Here is a 20,589-nt window from a genome sequence, read left to right as displayed (position 1 = left end):
GAATTGTATTGTTATGAGTGATTGTGTCTTGCTGCATGTATAATGATGATTTGTGATGCATGTATGAATTCAAAGGATGAATATGATCTTGATTGCCATCACATCACATGCCATGTTAAAATTGAACTATAATTGAAGATGAGAATTGAGATAAATGAGAAGGCCGTCGGAGGTGTGAGCTTATGATGCCCCGAGAGTGTCGGGATGCTTGGTGGTATACGGTACGTAATTCCAAGGGAGGCCTGGTGGTATGTCGGTACGTAATTCCGGAGGGTAGTGGAAACCATTTTCATGGCGAGCCCCGGAGATTTCCTCGGGAGTTTCGAGATACCTGGTGGTATGTCGGTACATAATTCCGGAAGCTCGGCAGGTATTGTGCCGAGGGATGCCTCGCGATGCTAGTTGGGATGCGAGATGCCTGGCTAGAAGGGTACGACCGGTTGCCCGGCAGGTATTATTCCGAAGGGTCCTCGTGATGCTAGTTGGGGTACGAGATGCCCGGAGCGTGGGGGTGCCGGATGCCTGGCAGGTATTGTGCCGGAGGGTTCTCGCGATGCTAGGATTGGGCGCAAGTGATGAATGTGGGATGCAAACATTGGTCCCGAGAAAGAAAAATGTGGCGGTCCAATATGAAAGGATGAAATTGAGAAATTGAAATTGAAATATGCATGATGGTATATGCATGTGATATGATGACGATATGTGCATGGATGCATGGTAATGATGATGGAACATGTGATATGATGATGATGATATGTGCATGGATGCATGGTAATGATGATGGAACATGTGATATGATGATGATGTTATATGCATGAATGCTTGGCAATGATGATGATACATGTGACATGATGATGGTAAGTGTATGATATGATGGTAATGACTATATGATGATGTATGTACATGAGGTATAATGACGTGTGCATGGTACCAAGGTAAGTTGTGCATGGATGCCTTAATGACATGTGATGCTATGATTGTGATTATTGTGTAGCATGATGCATTGAGTGGTTTATTGGTCCTTTACCTGCTGAGTGGCTGTACTCATCCCTTTGGGGACCAACATTTCAGATTAGTAGATGGATTGAGCGGTTGGATATGACCGCGGGGAGGAGGATAGCAAAGGAGGGAACTTTTGGACGCCGGCACTGGTTGAAGAACCTTAAGCATATGATTGTGGGAGGAGAAGTCGGTCATCTTTTGAAGCATAGCCTAGTATAGAAAACTATGGCATTTTGATGTACCGATGAATGATGTCCATATGGTTTAAGTGAATAAAAGTGTGCGGCTTTTACCCATAAATGTTTAGTTGGTGTGCATCGTTTTCTGAATATAGGGAAGGGAGTTGTTGGTGTGCTTCCGTATATAAATTGTGCAAGGGACCGATCTAAAAGATGTAAACCCCTAGGTTGTATGGACCCGCTGCAATTGAAATGGTATCAGAGTGACATGTTATTAGGAAAAGTGAATGGTAAGCGAACTGTGGCAACCCTAATCGAATCGAGTGCCGTCGAGGGGTGCCACAAACAAGGCGTTGGAGAAATTCAAGGAGAAAACCCCTGTCAAGTCTCATCAAATCTCTTCGGCTGCAAAGAGAAAAGGAAAGGAGCCCATGGTTGCTCCATCCAAGAAAAGAAGAGCTCTCATCATTGAGGATGAAGAGGATGAGGATGATATCACCATTTCTGCAATGGCATTGAAGAACTTGAGTCGTTCTGTTCCAGAATCAACGGAGAGACAAGATAAAGACACGGATGAGATAGAACAGAGGACTGGAGAAAGAGAAGATTTGGAAGCAAAGGAGAAAGAAGAAGAGGAGAGAGATGCAGAGGAGGAAAGAATTGAAGAAGAAGAAGAAGAGGAGAGAGGAGATCAAGCGGAAGCAGAGCATGAGGAACACTCTTCTCCACCTGAAGGCATGGAAACGAGGGGAGATCCTGAGAAAAGATGAATGTCCTCATACCCTGCCACCAGTGAAGGAGTAAGCCGCTCTTCAGCAAATCCAGAGGACATCTATGCCTCTCAATTTCCTGAGGAGGGACATGATGTTTCATCGCCCAATTTGCGTGACCATGCTGATTTACCATCATCTGCCTTTACTCCATTTGATCGTGCAGAAGCTAGTACTCAGACTAATAATTCAGCAGATTTTCGCAGAATTCTTGATGTTCTCTTAGAGATGCAGGGTCAAATATATGCTCTGGGATGCGAAGTACAGAACTTGCAGACTGCAAGACAAGCTTCTTCAGTTTCTTTGAATGATCAAATCCAAGGCCTTGCTCTTCAAGTTTAGGCAAATACTAAGGGTGAAGATGTGGCTCAACCGAAGGAGGACTTGAAAAAGCTGGAAGGCATTGCCCAGTCAATGGGAGATTTCCAGCTTGTTTGTGTTCCCAAGCAATCTTAATACCATTCTCTTTCCATCTCTACCTTTTAATGATGACAAAAAAGGGGAGAGATGTGGTGCAGATTTGATTTGAACTTTGAATTTAACTTTTTTAACTTTTGAGTTGATTATGTTTGTTTGGCTGTTTGGATTTGGACTGGATTTGGACTGGATTGTTTGAACGTTTGTTTATCTTAAGTACTATTGATATCTCATGGCTTTGCTCATCTACAAGACTAACCTATTTTCTGTGGTTGTAGATTCTAGTGTTATCACTAAACCATTTATCTTTGTGAGATATCTATATTTGCTTGAGTAATGTTTTGCAGGTCAAAGTTATCCAAATCTGCAGGAAAGTTTTGTCACCATCAAAAAGGGGGAGATTGTTGGAGAAAACTTCCTTCAGTATTTTGAAGCTGACAAAAACGTTTCCATCAGTCTAGTCTGAAGACTTGCAGACTCTACTATTAAAGTCTAAAGACCTCTGGACTGCCAGACTCAAGACTCAAAGTCTATCCTCATTGACAGTTTCTAGTCCGTCGAAGAAGACTTATTCAGAACTGGATGTTTCGTTAAGGATTTGACTTTATCGACTGGAGAAGATCTCTTGGCTGGATATAGCATGTCGGAATCCATTATTCAAATCAAGATTGATTCAGGGATTGTGGATCCGTTGATTGGCGAAGTAATCTTGGAAGGTTCTACTTATGGAAACCGAGATCCTGATTGTATGGATGAGCAGGATTGATGGGCTATTGTCATGTTCCTTAAATAGCTCGGATGATCTTCATAATTGATTCTATCCAACAGGTAGATTGGAAGAATTCCTTTGGTAAGTGCCAACGGGTATGATGGCATAAATGAGTATATAAGGAAGACGTTCCAGTTGTTCGAGTGTGTGCGCGATAAAAGAATTCCAAAGTCTGAAGCTCCTTATTCTTAGTTAATTCATTTGTTGAGCGAAATATTGTACGCAAAAGAGAGTCTATATCTTTGAGAGACCTTGAGGAAGTGTAGAAGAGTCTCTACACTGTGGAATCAAGGAAGAGCTTTATTGTAAACTCTTTTGTTCATAGTGGAATCTAGCCGGTGGGCTGTCAGTGCGAAAGAGTGGACGTAGGCTTGGATTAAGCCGAACCACTATAATCTCTGTGTTCATTTTCTCTTCCCTACTCTCTTTTACTTTGATCGTAATTCGTTTTGTTAACAAAAGACGAATTTCCTTTCTATTGTCAATTAGTATTGCTCACTTATCACGAGAAATTGTTTTTACACCTATTCACCCCCCCTCTAGGTGCTTATACTAGCTATCATAATTGCTCCCGTTGGACCCTCATGTCAATGATGCCCTGGGAGTCAGGTTGCTTGGAGGATCGTAGTGGCGATGCCTCTGGATGCCTGGGGACCGGTGAGCCCCAAAGGTTCCCCGGGAGAGTCGGGATGTCCGAATGTATGATGATACACATTCTGGAGGGTAGGGGCAGTCATTGATATGGCGAGCGCTAGCAATTCCTCGTGATGCTAGGTGAGGGTGCGAGATGCTTGGAGGTGTGACGTAACACGGTCTGGATGCCCAGTGACTGAAATATGGAACCAGAGGCTTTCGTGATGCCATGTTGGGTGCAAATGCCTGGAGGGACACAAACACTGGTCCTCCGAGAGTTAGTGATAGAGAATCAAAAATCTATTGAGTTTTAAAGTTGATTGCTCTACTGAGTTACACCATTTTGATAGTTGCGCCTAATTATGGGACAAACTTGTGTGGCACGGTATGTGATGTGTCATAATAGTTTGACCTTATAATCGGGACCTATGTGATTGAAATGATGTGTTTCGGTTTTTAAACTGCGCTTGCCATTTCGTTGGAAAACTCTAGTGATTTAATGCATACCTATTCTTCTAGTGATGTGTTTTGTGTATTTTGCATGAAATCAGATGATGCTGATTCTACATAATAAAGTTTAGTAGATCTTTAGCTGCTGAGTGGTTGTACTCACCCCTTGTGGGACTAACATATTTCAGATTAAGAACGATGCCTCTGCTGCTCACACCTCCCGATACATTCTAGGGGATCCCGATCGACTTGCAGTGGGAGTAGTCGGAATATCAGGATCTTGACATGCAGGGACTGACGTTCATATGGGTGGGTGAGAGTGATCGTGATGTTCGACACTGGTCTTCCCACAGGTCCTGTACTCCAAGAATATGTCATCTTATTTGTCCATAGGAACAGGAATGGATACTTGCGTAGTAAAGGATTATATGAAGGAAGAGGCTAAACTCGAGGAAATTCAAGTGGTCAAGGAATTTCAGGATGTGTTCCCTGAAGAACTGTCTGGGTTACCACCAGAACGAGAGATTGAGTTTGAGATCGAATTAATGCCTGGAACATAACCGATATCGAAAGCCCCGTATGGGATGGCCTTAATGGAACTGAAAGAATTGAAGGTGCAACTACAAGAGTTGCTTGATAAAGGATTTATTAGGCCAAGTGCATCGCCTTGGGGTGCACCGGTCCTATTTGTGAAAAAGAAGGACGGGTCAACGCGTTTGTGCATTGACTACAGGCAATTGAATCAGGTAACCATTAAGAATAAGTACCCATTGCCTAGAATTGATGACCTATTTGACCAATTGCAAGGAAGTTCGGTCTTTTCTAAAATTGACTTGAGGTCAGGGTACCATCAGTTAGGAATCAAGAAAGAAGACATTCCTAAGATCGCATTTAGGACTTGCTATGGACGCTATGAGTTCCTAGTAATGCCTTTTAGACTAACAAATGCCCCGGCCGCATTCATGGATCTGATGAATAGGATATTTAAGCCCAATTTGGATCAATTTGTGATTGTCTCCATCGATGATATCCTGATATATTCTAAAGGACTTGAAGAGTAGCATTTAAGCATAGTGTTACAAACCCTTAGAGACTATAAATTATATGCCAAATTCAGTAAGTGTGAATTTTGGCTAGACGGGATAATATTCCTAGGACATGTGGTGTCAGGAGAAGGAATTTCGGTATACCCAACGAAAGTTGAGATGGTAGTAAATTGGCCAAGACCGACAACATCATCTGAGATTCGAAGTTTCTTGGGATTAGCAGGTTACTATAGAACACTTATTGAAGGATTCTCACAACTCGCAGGTCCATTGACGAAATTGACTTGGAAGAACGTAAAGTTCGAATGGAATGGAGAGTGTGAAAGGAGTTTTTAGGAACTCAAAAAGAGATTGACCACGGCTCCAATCCTAACTATACCATCTGAATCTGATGGATTTATGGTGTATAATGATGCGTCTCACAAAGGACTAGGATGCGTTCTGATGTAGCACGGTAAAGTCATAGCCTATGCATTGAGACAATTGAAACCCTATGAAGTGAACTACCCAACTCATGATTTAGAATTGATAGCTATAATCTTTACTTTGAAGATATGGAGGCATTATATGTATGGAGAGAAATTTGAAATCTATACAGATCATAAGAGTTTGAAATAATTGTTTTCGCAAAAAGAACTGAACATGAGATAGAGAAAATGGATGGAATTGTTAAAGGATTATGATTGTGAAATAAGATACCATCCAGGAAAGGCAAATAAAGTGGCGGGTGCTCTTAGTCGTAAGTCGGCTATAGACATGGCTAGTGTAAGAGTAACATAATGGAATCTGTTGGAGACAATGGCGGATTCAAAATTTAAGCTAGAAATAGACTACCTCACCGGTATGCTTACCGCGTTAAGGATTGAATCAGAAATTATCCAGAAAATTAGAATTCTGCAAGAATCTGACCCGGAAATTTCAAAATTACAAAACGAAATGTATTTAGGAAAAAGACTAGAATTCCAAGTCTTTGAGGATGGAATTGTAAGATGCCAGGGACGACTATGTGTCCCTAACCAAGAAGAATTAAGGAGGGAAATTCTATCGGAGGCACATAGGAGTAACTATAGTATTCATCCGGGTAGTACAAAGATGTATAGGAATTTGCACCAACGGTATTGGTGGAATGGTATGAAAACGGATATTGCCAAACATGTCTCTCGGTGTTTAACATGCCAACAAGTGAAAGCGGAAAACCGCAAACCTGCAGGACTGTTGAGACCATTGGATATACCAAAGTGGAAATGGGATCACGTGACAATGGATTTCGTGCAAGGATTACCAAGGACGTCAAGTGGCCATGACTCCATCTGGGTGATAGTAGATCGCCTGACTGAGTCTGCCCATTTCCTAGCAGTCCGCGTAGACTATTCGATGGATAAATATGCTGATATATATGTAAGCCAAGTGGTACGCTTACATGGTGTTCCTGTAACTATTATGTCGGATTGAGATTCGAGATTTACTTCAAACCTTTGGCGAAGTCTTCAAACCACCTTAGGGACTAAGCTCTAGTTTAGTACTGCTTTTCACCCGCAAACGGACAAACAAATGGAAAGAGTGATCCAGACACTATAGGACATGTTAAGAGCTTGCATCCTTGACTTTAGAGGAAGTTGGGATGAAAAGTTACACCTGGTAGAATTTGCATATAATAACAGTTTTTAGAAAAGTATAGCCATGGCTCCCTATGAAGCATTGTATGGGAGAAAATGTAGGACTCATGTCTGCTGGAATGAGGTAGGTGAATGAAAATTGACAAGACCAGAACTAATACTAATTACTACCGAAGCTGTCAAGATTATCAAGAAAAGACTTAAGACAGCCCAAAGTTGACAGAAAAGCTATGCGGACAAGTGTAGGAGACCCTTGGAATTTAACATGGGAGATCACGTGTTTCTTAAGGTATCCCCGATGAAAGGAATATCACAATTCGGAATAAAGGGTAAGTTGAACCCCAAATTCGTTGGACCCTTTGAGATCCTTGAAAGGATAGGAGACGTAGCTTATCGGTCAGCTAGAAAATTTACATGATGTGTTCCATTTGTCGACACTGAGGAAGTATCAGTCTGACCCTGGACATATACTCGATCATGAAGCCATCAAAGTGGATGAGAAAGTGAGTTACTTGGAAGAACCGATCCGGGTACTAGATCAAAAAGAGCAAGTCCTTCAGACAAAGAAAATTCCACTAGTTAAGGTCTTATGTCGACATCACGACATGGAAGAGACCACATGGGAAAGTGAAAGAGAAATGAAGCAAAGGTACCCTCATCTTTTCCATGACATCTAAGAGATATCCAATTTCAAGGACGAAATTCTCTAAGGAGCGGAGAATTGTGACATCCGGATTTTCATTAGACCTCGAATAAGTAACAAAGCATCACGGATTGACGGAAGTGTTGTCGGACCATATCATTGGCACAATTTACGGACACTATTTCCTCATCGTCATCGTTGGACCTAAACGTCATGTTATGTGATGATTTTAGGATATAACTTCGTAGTCGTCGCATTAGGACAATTTGATCATCACATAACCTATCGTTTCGTCGAAAGTTTCTTTGCGTAACGCCACGATTGAGACTTTTTTTTCACCCGCACATATTCCCTACTAACCAAAACTCTCGTGCACATTGTCTTGACGACCATGCACGACCATGCACGGCCATGCACAACCATGCACGGCCATGCATTTACGTAAGAATTTCCTCCACGTCCATTGACCTGCCATGCACGGCCATGCCGCCATGTTTTCCCTCCCCCGTCGAAGCCGGTCAACTATAGAAGAAGATGTTGACCAAAAGCAACGTTTCCTCCTCTCGGTGGCATGCAGAGGGACTCCTTGGAGGGAAGTGCGGCCACGTATGTGCGGGAGCTCCAGCACGTGGCACCAACGGAAGGAAGGCTCCCCACATGAAGACACGGCTGCGTGGGGTGTCGCCGTTTCCTGCTGCCACCAAATTTCTTTGTTGACTAGATTAGTCAACTAGCTTGCTGGCCGAAGAAAGAAAACGATCGAGAGAGAGAGAGAGAGTGCTACCCTCATTTCTCGAACACCGACCTCTCAATTCAGCAACGCCTCCGTAGGAATTCTGCTCCAAAAACTGGTGTCCTTCTGCCCGGTCACCGCCGCTCACCGGTGACCACCCCACCACACGCCGCATCACACTTCATCACCGGCCTTCACGCCGTTTTGTAGGTCATCGCCAGCCTCATCTTTGTTTGTCGTTGCACCATTCCATAGCCATCTCAGCTTTGCTCGTGGTCGCAACTTCCGGTTCGCTTGCCATCAACACCATTGGATTTAAGGCAAGTTAGAGTCTACTAACCTATATAGTGTAATGTTGTTGTTGCTTGAGGAAGTGCTGTTAGATTGAAATGATTTGAACTTTGGTATTGGATGCGGGATAGGTGATGACCAAGCAAATTTGAGGTTAGGGAACTGAGGAAATGTTCAGGTTTCCTATCTATGATTTCAACTTCTTTGAATTTAAATTGAACATAGATTTTGGAGACTATGAAATCTTGAAAATTTGCCGTTAATTGATTAGAAAAACCTCCCAAATTGTATGAAAAACTCTATTTACCATGGCACTGACCTCAAATATTTTAAGAAAACGAGCGGTATTTTCAAATTTTGAATTCTATATCAATTTTTCTAAACCATTGAAAATCGGGTTGAATTTTGGACTTACTTTGCGAGTTATCAAGTTTACTTATCGTTTTGAGAAATGATTTGTCGTAAGCCAAGAGTGTGGGTACTATCCTCAGGTTACTTTTGGTGGATTTTGAAGATCTTGAAGGGTGAGTTGTGAACATGGAATTTCAAAAAGAATCCAAGGGATTTCAAATGTCGATGATTTGAAAATGTTTCGGTATTGAAATGATTTGATTACTACATCATGGTTGATGTGTCATTGCTCCTGTTGGACCCTCGGGTCAACAATGCCCCAGGAATCGGGTTGCCTGGAGGATCGTAGTGGAGGTGCCTCTGGATGCCTGGGGACCGATGAGCCCCAGAGGTTCCCCGGGAGAGTCAGGATGTCCGGATGTATGACGATACACATTCTGGAGGGTAGGGGCAGTCATTGATATGGCGAGCCCTGGCGATTCCTCGTGATGCTAGGTGAGGGTGCGAGATGCCTGGAGGTGTGACGTAACACACTCTGGATGCCCGGTGACTGAAATATGGAACTGGAGGCTTTCGTGATGCCAGGTTGGATGCGAATACCTGGAGGGACACAAACACTGGTCCTACGAGAGTCAGTGATAGAGAATCAAAAATCTATTAAGTTTTAAAGTTGATTGTTCTGCTGAGTTACGCAATTTTGATAGTTACGCCTGATTATGAGACAAACTTGTGTGACACGATATGAGACATGTCATAGCGATTTGGCCTTATAATCGGGACCTATGTGATTGAAATAATGTGTTCTGGTTTTTAAACTGCGCTTGCCATTTCGTTGGAAAAATCTATTGATTTAATGTGTACCTATTCTTCTAGTGATGTGTTTTGTGTATTTTGCATGAAATCAGATGATGATGATTCTACATAATATAGTTTAGTAGATCTTTAGCTACTGAGTGATTACACTCACCCCTTGTGGGACTAACATATTTCAGATTAAGAACGATGCCTCTGCTGCCTGCACCTCTCGATACATTCTAGGGGATCCTGATCCACTTGTAGTGGGAGCAGTCGAAATATCAGGATCCTGACGTGCGGGGACTGACGTTCATATGGGTGAGAGTGATCGTGATGTTCGACACCGATCTTCCCAAAGGTCCTGTACTCCAGGAATTTGTCGTCTTATTTGTCCATAGGAACGAGCGAGTTCTGGGGCCGCTACCAGCACCACCGGAAGATGACAACGGGGGATCGAGTGGCTGGGAGTGACCGTGAGAGGGAGGATAGCAAAGAAAGAATTTTGGATGCCGGCACTGAAGGATGGACTCTATGTAAATGACTGCTGAAGTTGTCGGTTAACTTTTGAAGTATCGTCGAGTATAGGAAACTACGGCCTTTTGGATGTACCGACAAACAATGTCCATCTAGTAGATATGTGTAAATAAAAGTGTCCAGCTATTATCTATAAATGTGTTTAGTGTGTGCATCATTTCTGTGTGTAGGAAAGGGAGTTGTTGGATACGCTTCCGCCATATACATTACGTAGGGACCAATAAAGTATATGATAGAACCCCCACATGGATTCCCTGAAGTCCATTGATTAAAAATAAAAGGACATCCAAGACGAAGAAGTAAAGTAGCGACCCTATTGGATTGGGGGCCGTTAGGGGGCGCCACACAATTATATTGAGAACGTCAAATCTAGGTGCATAGTACAAGCCATAGTTTTTGGAAGAAAAGATCTCGGCATATGTCCATCACTGATTGTTTTGGTGATCGGTTGCTGATTGTTTTTGGATGCTATAATGGATTTGATTTTTGAGATGAGAGCATGCTTAGAATTACAAGCCGTACTCTTTTGTTTTCGAGGGTTTTGTTTGGTTTTGCAGCCCTTTAGGATTTATCTTACTTGGAAGCTTTATATGTTCCTCTTGTATTTGATTATAATAAAGGAAGAAATTTTTTTTAACCCAATAAAAAAGCTCAGTCACCGGTCGATAACTTATGTGATTAGGATATTAGCCGGTGTCCCCTTCCTAATGCGTAGTAACTCCTGGCCACATGGAGACGTCTTAAGGTTATGCGACATATAAAAAACACCAAGGTGGGAAAAAATTGTATGAAAGTCAAATGAGCCTAGACGAGCGAGTCCCTGTAGACCCAGCTCAGCGAACCAACTACCCGTAGCTGCCTAATACTAATATTCTATTTTACGGAAATCTTTATCATATGCTGTTAGACGGAATAAAAAAGAGAAAAAAGAAAAACAAAGTCAACGACCGCGTGGGTAAGCATTCTTGGGGAGCCCAAGGCCTCCTTTCGGCCCGTGAACCCGGCCCGGCCCACGGTCGATCCGAAGGAGGTCGAGAGACAGCAGATGATGCGTGTTGGAATATCCCACGTGAAGTGCGAAATCAATCGCCAGCGTTGACCAAAAAGAAAACAGGAAAACGAAAATCGATCGCCACCTTCCAACAGTTGGCGACTCATTAATTAGTATAACAAAACAGTATTGATTAAACTGAAAAGTAATACCATAATTTGATTTGTCATTAGAATAGTGATATAGAAAAAAAAAAAAAAAAAAAGATGACTCTCGAAGAATCAGAACCTTTCAAATGTACAGATTAGGAAAAGATGACAAGTGATTGCGAAAAATCAAGACCACGAATGTAATAAGTTCACCCCCTTCAGCAAGACGTCAAATCCAAGTCTTTTCTTTATATCTACATCTAGAAAATTCATTTCTCATCTCAAGCTCTAGGCATAGTTTTATTTTTTCTTTTTTATCGGTTCTACTCTAATCCTAATCTAAGACTCACTCTGACTGCCTTGCCTCCTTGCGAGGCATGGGAGTCGAAACCCACTCCGAAATGAAACCGTCCCCATTCCAATCCCTTCTCGAGGAGATGGGGATTTGAACCCCCATCTCCCCCTTCCAAGTTGGAAGGGTGGCCACTGGGGCGAACCCCCAATGGTTGCTCAAGCATAGTTTATTTCATAAAAAATAATACATTTTTGAACAAATATTCTCCACGATGTCATTTCCTAGAAAATAACAATATTTCTAATATTTAATTAAGATCTGAAGAAGAATTGAAAAATATATTTCACCATCTTGAAAGGAAAATTTGATCTAATGTTTCTAGAGATACATACTATTCAGGTGTTAGTAATTTATACACAAGTTGAGACTAAGCACAAATACTAGAACCCGAGTCAAGCCTTAATGGACTCAACTTGAGGAAGAGCATTGGCATCGATCTTGCATCCATAGAAGCCTTAATCAAGAACACGGTGCTTGGGTACATGAGTTCAAGTGTAGCACCTTGAATACAAGCATGAGGCCCCGTTGAAGTATTTGAGCATGGGCGCTGATGTCCTAGCCCTGGTTTCGATGGACTCATGCATTGGCGTTGGAGACCTAGGCACCAACATGGGGGTTCCAAACTAGGTGCTGAAGACTTGATTTTGGATGTTAGGGACCTGAGAATGAGCGTTAGGCTTTGCATGCTTAAACTGATGGTTTCTAGTCCAAATATTGATATAGTTATATTGTGAAAAATGATTTTCTATTTTTTTTTAAAAAATATTATTTTTTGAATTCAAGCATAGATTTTTGTTGACCATGAAAACGTCATCCATTGACTCATTTTCTTAAAGGATCCACGTGTTGAAAAATGAGGAAAATGTTTTTATCATAATATGTTCACAAAACTTGGTTTTCGTCATTACGAGTGCGATTCTACTTCTCGGTTCCATCATCCTGATTAGTTAGGGACAGGCTATTTTTTATGTTTTTCAGACACAAGTCATGGGACCATAAGAGAGATATAGATAAAGATAGACCAGCACAAGGATTAAGACGAGTAGTTTTTTGATTTGCGCATCCAAGACAGACGATTACTTTAAAGTTATTTTTCCGACGTTTTAGAATACTCAAAAAGAGAAATGAATTGGCTGCGAATCTCTTTTACCTTAGCTAGGTCGGCTCTGAAATAAATTTTTGTGGACTCGATTGTGGATGATAGTGTGAATTTCCATTGCCTGGTCAAGGCTGTAACTCCATTTCATATGAAAAGGTATCGTATGGCCTATAAGTCACATGTCGAAATTTTGTTCAATAATTCACACATCAAAACTCATAGTGAGATACCACTGGCCGCGGTGGCTCTGCTGGTAAGTCTTCCCCACTGTGGGGGGACCCACTGACCCCTTCTAGGAAGGAGAGGGTTCGACTCACCGCGGAGACGCTTGGCGTAAGTTCCACGGGGGTGGTGGGTCCTCCCATGGGGCCCCAGGGTTTACCCCCCATCACCCCGGGCCTACCGAGGCTGTCCGTGTTGGGACGGTGCACGGGTTCCCGGATCATCAAAAAAAACTCATAGTGAGATCTATCCGATTAATGACTAATATGATATTGTTTATATAGTTCATGAAGCGTGCAATAATTTCTCCACCCGATTGTTTTTCTCGGTCCCCCACCAAAAGTTTATCCCCTTAGACTTTGAGTTGCCAAACACATGCTCTAATATTTTCATAAAAAAGAAGAAGGAAAAAGACATGCTAGGATAGTGGTGTCATAGGTGCTCGATATGTTAGTTCTTCACATCAAATATAGCCATGAAAAAGAGCAGAACTTCACAGTTTTACAAGACTTTTGGCAACATCTTTAAATTAGTTAGAGGGCAAAGCATGAAAAGGGAAAAACCAGACAAAGTGACTTTGTTCTATAATCAGGGTGTGTCTCATATAGTACAAGTATTTGCGCAACTAATCCAAACTACGCTATGAGGAAATAGAAAGAAAAAAAAAAAGCAATCCATTCATTTTTTTGTGTATGTCTCCATTGCATCTTGTTTCATCATATCATACCCTGTTTTTAAATATTTGAGAATCACCGTCTATGTCTCGGTGTAGGTTTGGGATAATCATTGGTCTCATGGTCCTAGGGTGGAGCCATTTACGACTAGCCCATTGAGAATTCCTAGATGTACATGCACCAGGTGCACCAAAGATGTAGTGTTAGCGATTCTCTCGAGAGGATCCGAGACAAGGAGCCCGAACTTACTAGGCCTGAAGAGAGAAATACAACAAAAAATGAAAGAACTAAAGAAAAGAGCCCAAAAACGTTCACCAAAATCAAGCTTAACCGTTGAGCTCGGATCCGAATGAAAGGCCGATCCGTTATCGAGGCCCTCCCATCATTTCAACGGGGCCCAATTCACGGCTCCTGAACATCGAACGAGAAGACGCTGCGCGATTGAGCCATTCTCTCTCTCTCTGTCTCTCTCTCTATGGACTGTTGAAGCTCGCTCCGTTCTTCTTGGAGCTTCATCTCCGGCGATTCGAGCTCCTCGATCTCCCGAAGCGATTCGCCGCGAACAGGAAAATGAGGCACCGGTTTTTCACCATCGCCTCGCGGAGTCGCGGCAGAAAGCAGCCGTCCCCGCTCGCCTCGCGCTCGTTTTCGCGGCTTTGCTCGCAATCGGATCGGTGCGTTCCGGTCATGCTTCGACTACGCCCGTGATTTTCTCCGATGTTCTCTTTTTCTCTTCTTCTTCTTTTTCGCCCGTGATCGAATCGACGATCGTGGTTTCGTCGTGCAGGCCTTCGTTCGGCATCGCCTTCGACATCGACGGCGTGGTCCTCCTCGGTCACGCTCCCATCGGCGGTTCTCCGCGCGCGCTCAGGAGATTGTACTACGACGATTCTGGTAAGGCTTTCGCATCGCTTGCTGATATACCTGCGAGGCTTATGTCGTGCTGGAGTTCGTGCTGTTTCACGTGCTTAAAGTGAGTTCCTTTCTCTGTACCAAGGCAGATCATTTCTACAGTTCCCACACAGAGTATAACCTGAAAGAGAATGTCTTCACCCATAACTTAAGTTAAGCCCGGGAAATCCCGGGAAATCAATCTAATTTCTCTTTTTTGTTCTACGTTGCGAACTGATTGCTACCGAAATTTCTGATGGACAGTAAAGGGCGGCGGATATCGAGATTCGTATCTGCTATTTGTAACCTGCTATCACTTACTTTACGTTCTACATCTTTTCAGGAAATTTGAAGATACCTTTCGTGTTCTTAACAAATGGTGAGTGTTCGTGATTGCTTTAATGTGTTACTAACCTTTACTATTACATTTCTCACTTTAGATGTGTGTTAGCAAATGTGACCGTTCCTATAGAATCATCACCGGTGAGTGCCGTGATATGATGGTCAAACTAAAGTTTTCAAGTTGCATGCTGGGCATCATACGGTTATTGTGGTTGATTATTCAGTTATCGGCAAGTATTGGTACTTTTAAGATCTAATAGTAATCGTCTTGATGATTTTGAGATTGCTGCTATCTTATGTTTAAGTCATTCAAGAAATTTGAATCTGTGACGCCTTTTGAGATGCCCTTACCTATAATCGTTCAATATGTTACTCCCTTGAAATAAGAAATTTCGCTTGTTAATTTCTGAAGAAGCGACAATTAGTTTTTACTGCACGCTGCTAATAGCAATTGCTGATGCAGGAGGTGGCTTTTCTGAATCCAAAAGAGCCCAGGACTTAGGTCAACTACTAGGAGTCAACATTCAACCTTTACAAGTAGTTCATCTCTTGTGTTACAAAATCGCTTTATAAACTTTAATGTCTTGGCAATACATAGGAGCAAGCAAAGTTAATAGAAAGCACTCAAGCTCTCAGGGACTTGAGTAATCACAGAGGAGTCCTCTCCTTAATTCATTTTAGTTGTCTGTGTTCAATACTGTTTCACCTGGAACACGAAGTCAAACAACTTGATTCTCTTTTATTTCTCTCTGGTTGACCCTCTTTCTGGTTGTACCTTTTCTATGCAGAAATGTCCTGTCAATTGATGAGTACACTAGCTGCTTTGATTCTATTGATCCACTGGCACTGTACAAGACATGGACAACTAAGCCTGACATTGACCAGAATAGCACTTCCAATGACATGGTGAAGAGAAAAGTTGCTGTACAAACACAGAGAGTTCAGGCAGCATTTGCAGTCAGTGATTCTGTTGATTGGAGCAGAGATATTCAGGTTGTGACCACTCTAATGGATCTTGTCCTTTCTTAGATTATCTAATTCAGCTGTTGAGTCCATACTGGTCTTTTAGTCACGCGAGTTCTAAATCTTTGAACTGATTATCAAAAGACACTAGGCTTTGTTTTGTTTGTTCAGTAACTACTCTGCAACTTTAGTTGTCATATTTTAGAAGTCTAGTGGGCACTGAAATATAGTTTGAAAGAAGTGATAAAATGGAGTGTTATCATCTGTCTATCTGTCTGTGTACTTTAAAATAATTCTGTGATACTTAGGTTTGGGTTTAGGTGCTCTGTGACATATTGAGAACTGGAGGGCTTCCTGGAAAGGAGACTGAAAGCAACCGCACCTGTTTTTTTTTTTGCAAATGATGACCTAGGAATACCAGGTATGCCATTTGTGATGTGAGTTGTAATCTTGAGTTTCTGAAACCTTAGTGGAACTAAAGACTGGCTGATGACTAGCTGACAAAGTGTAAAGGCAGGCTACTTTTCCTGCTGAACGTCTGGGTATGGGAGCTCTCAGGATTGCATTAGAAGCAATCTATAACAGGTAATAGTGAGGTTTCTGCTTCTCAATGGTTAGTTCTGCATGGAGTTTGATATAATATTCTCCACAAAAATTAAATATTGGCCCATAAGATCCTTGTGTAGGCCTAATTTGCCTCAATGCAGCATAGCGACATGCATTAATCTTCAATCTTATGTTGTGCATTGTTTACTTGTCCCTGTTCTGCAGAATACATCCCATTCCTCTGGCGTATACATCATACAGGAAGCCAAATCCATTTGTCTATGGAAATGCTGAGACAATGTTAAGGAATCTTATGCCCTCTTTGTTTACTTGTCCCTGTTCTGCAGAATACATCCCATTCCTCTGGCGTATACATCATACAGGAAGCCAAATCCATTTGTCTATGGAAATGCTGAGACAATGTTAAGGAATCTTATGCCCTCTTTGTTAAGCAACCTAGATGTGGAGAATACTACAAACTCTGGAATTCGTTGTTTCAAAACCCTATACATGATCGGAGATAATCAAAAACTGACATTAGAGGTGCACGGCAGGTATATTTCATACCAAAAATTATAGTTTATTATATCAGTGAATTTATTTTGAAACGTAATCACCAATACTGCCAACAACTCCTTCAGGCAGGAGATCCTTGGTTTTCTATATTAACAAGGACTGGGGTATTCAAGGGAAAAGATAATCATTCAGAGTTCCCTGCTAACTTGGTGAGTATTTGTAATCTTAACAAAAATTACACATCTGTCTCTCTCACTCTTCCTCATATGTATGTTGGGGTGAGTTGATGGTAGGTTCCTACATATGCAAGTCGTGTTCATTCCAGCATGTTCACCTCTTTGGTTTAGAGATTTTTATAACGTGTTCCAAGTGGAAAGTCATGGTTGAGAATGCAGATCTTAGATTCCACCAGGAAAACATTAAGAAGTATAGTACATTGTGCAATCACTTAGGCCTTGTTTGGTTCACTTTGGAGTAAGAAAAGGAAATGAGATCCCGTTGCAACTCATCTTCGGATGGTTTATCAATTACCTAGGTTATGGATTCTCTTTAAAATGCAGAATTGGATCGCTCAGGTAGAGGTGGTACTGGAATTCCTAGAAGAGAAAAACATTTGCGAATTCTACCCACTCAGTAGTCTCAGCTTCATCCTCTTTAAATCCTACAAAACCAGAACTTTCTCTCTCTCTCTCTCCCTCCCTCCATTCATCATCTTCAAATCCTTCCCACGTGAGTTTCGCCTGCCTCTTGATTCTATAGCCCTCACATCCCTCTACTAGGCGAAATCCTTTCTCTCTCTTGCCATTGTGAAACTTGTTTGGATTCTTTATGGAGACATCAGTGACAAGCATCATGTTGGCTTTTTTTTTTTTTTTTTTGGGGGAGCACAATAAAGTTCCACTTACCAACTCGGCTGAGTTGCTGTCACCCCATTTGCAGTTCTTGTGATTGGTCTTTGACTCAAAACACAAAGAGGATAAGAAATAAGAATAATGGCTTAAAGTAACTTCTGTGCAGTAGTTTGAAGTTCATAAAAATGGCTTCATCTTCATCGCTGTGGATTTTGTGTGAAAAATGCTTGACTTGCAAGATTTTGATGAGTTTTATATAATCGGTTCGTAAAAATGCTTGTGTGAACTGTAAAATCATTTGGAGGACAGTGATCGGGAAATTGTCGAGGGATCTTATGTGGTTCTTCGCTCTGTTTCTATCCTCTGCTTTGTACATGTTGATTGAGACACATTCCATTTCTTACATGTTTTAACCTCATTTGGCAACTCACTTTGGACATTTCTCTCTTCACTGGTAATTTGAGACCGAACAACAAAGAAAAAAAAGGAAAAAGAAAACCCACTCCTAGGAATTTGATTGCTTAGAACGGGATTCCTTTTCATAATAGCATGGCCATGAAACATGGCCTTAAGTGTTTGAGGTGTCCCATACTGACATACGTTGATTTGTTATGCTCTGGGTGATATGTGAATTCTAACTTGGTTGGATGAAACATGACTGAGCGAACCCTTTCCCTATTCAGCCTAGCGAAATGTCAGTATTTCAAAACCGTGCACATTTTTTTGTGGGGAATTTGTCTTCTCCCTAAATTTTCCAAGGTTAAAAATGAATTTGAAAATCACTCATCCTGATCGAACTCTTTTTTGTTTACCTATGCAGGTCGTGGATACTGTTGAGGATGCTGTCGACTTTATCTAGAGAAAAGAGTGCGGTTTTTGACATCACTTAGACAAAAGATGCCTTTTCTTTATGTGTTATCTGAACACCACTTCTATGGAAGCCGGTACGATCTTCCATTCTGTGTTTTCCTATCATAAAAAGTAACTACCATTAGTTAGTCTTCTATTGATTTTGCTCATCGTGTATGTATGACGTTCCTTGATGGCGGTCCACATCCCATTTGAATTAGGTTAGATCAAATGAATAATTTATAGTTCTTCTTACTCTTTTCTCAATGCATGCGATGTCGATTACATGATTTTTGGGAAAGTATCCCAATGTTCTTTTGTTACGTGTATATGAGAATTGTAATTGGCAAATCTGAAACCTTTATGGACCCTTACCAAACGGGGCGAAGTTTGGATCTCCAAATTCAGCTGTAGTAGATGGACCTCATGTTACATGAGATTAGTTTGAGATTGGATGGCATGATGCAAAACAAATTCAGAATGGAAATTGGTGAAAATAAGCAGCAACGAAATTACCTCAACGAAAAAGATGCATCACTTATGAAAAGAAAAAATAATAAGAAGGGAAAAGATACATAGTTTTCGTGCATGGTTGATCCAACGCCTCATAACTTCAGAACAAGCTGATCGTCTGAAGGATATGACGCAGAATTTTTCCATCTTCTTACTGCCCTTATATATTCAGTAGCCTTAGAACTTTGGGACTTGCTTAGGATGACTCCCATGTTTCCCTAGTGATTTATCCAGTGCAACGTGGAAATCACTAAAAAGGAACAAGCTCGGTCCTACAGTTTTGGAGAAATTCATATGCACCACAATCCAAACACGCTATCTTGAGGATGAATACTATTGAAAATTACAATAAAGATATGGAGACCTAAATACAGCAATTCGAGTAGTTGTTACAAAAGACGAACTCGTATTTTAACTTCCCATCACGCACTAGTTCCAGCAAGTGATCTATCGTTCTTCTGCACTCTGTTACATCATTTGAACTGATCCAATTATGCAGGCAAAATCCCCTTAGAAAGATCTTACAAACCATAAGAACCATTATTGCATTGGTTTATACATTCCTCTTAGTCTTAATTCTAGGGATAATTTTTTTCGCTCAACTGAAATTGAGATTTTGGGCCAAATTTAAACAAAAAATAAAACTACCGGGCATTGCCAAGACTGAGACCGAAACATAGACAAGTCAAATTGTAAGGCTTGACTGAAATAACCTCATAATCATAGGCAAAAATTTTAGTTCGCTGCTTCTTAATTTACCTTGAAGATAAAAGATGAAGTTGACACTGTAATTGGTTTCTTAGACATCCCACCATGTCACCATGGTTCCTTCCCGCCAAAGAACAAAACTAAATAAGCTCTCTAGAAAGATAAGGGAAGCACTCGACACAAATTTAACACTCGTTGCACCTCAAAAATTTCATCACCGAGGAAGCAGCATTGCCACCAACGCAATATAATCCAAGAGCAGGTTCTTTTTTATCACCCTAGTACAAAGTCAATAAGATGTAAATAAAGAACTCAAGTGCCAATGGCCAAAAATGGATGTGTCCATGCATAAAAATATGGTAGAATGGTTAATGGATGGATGGTTCCAGTAGACTCTTGACATTCTTTACTTCTAATTGGCTCTCGGTGAACACTTCTTCAGCACCAAGTTTCTTCAACGCCTCTTTTGCTTCATCAGAGCCAACTCTATCTCGGGAAAAAGACAGTCATCAAAACACAGTAAAAAACCAAATTTAATTCTTGATATGCTGTATTAAGCGCTAAGTTGGAAAAGAAATCAAGAATTCTACCAAATTCGTCCTCGATGTCATAGCAGGGAACTAAAGAGCTGGCTGATGAGAGCCCTGCTAAATTAATGTTTCAAGCACCATGAAGTGTTTTCTGACCACTT

At 41.4% G+C, this 20,589-nt stretch overlaps 2 pseudogenes; one reads left to right on the top strand and one right to left on the bottom strand.

The window, feature by feature from the left end:
• Positions 1–13,212, bottom strand: part of LOC120286365 — a 29,562-nt pseudogene extending 16,350 nt beyond the window's left edge.
• Positions 13,213–14,004: 792 nt separating this feature from the next.
• Positions 14,005–18,754, top strand: LOC120286160 (annotated as a pseudogene).
• The last annotated feature ends 1,835 nt before the right edge of the window (positions 18,755–20,589 follow it).

Source organism: Eucalyptus grandis, chromosome 2 (genome assembly GCF_016545825.1).
Source record: "Eucalyptus grandis isolate ANBG69807.140 chromosome 2, ASM1654582v1, whole genome shotgun sequence".
Lineage (NCBI taxonomy): Eukaryota > Viridiplantae > Streptophyta > Magnoliopsida > Myrtales > Myrtaceae > Eucalyptus > Eucalyptus grandis.
The sequence above is the reverse complement of the archived record's forward strand: the minus strand, read 5'-3'. Positions and strand labels throughout refer to the sequence as shown.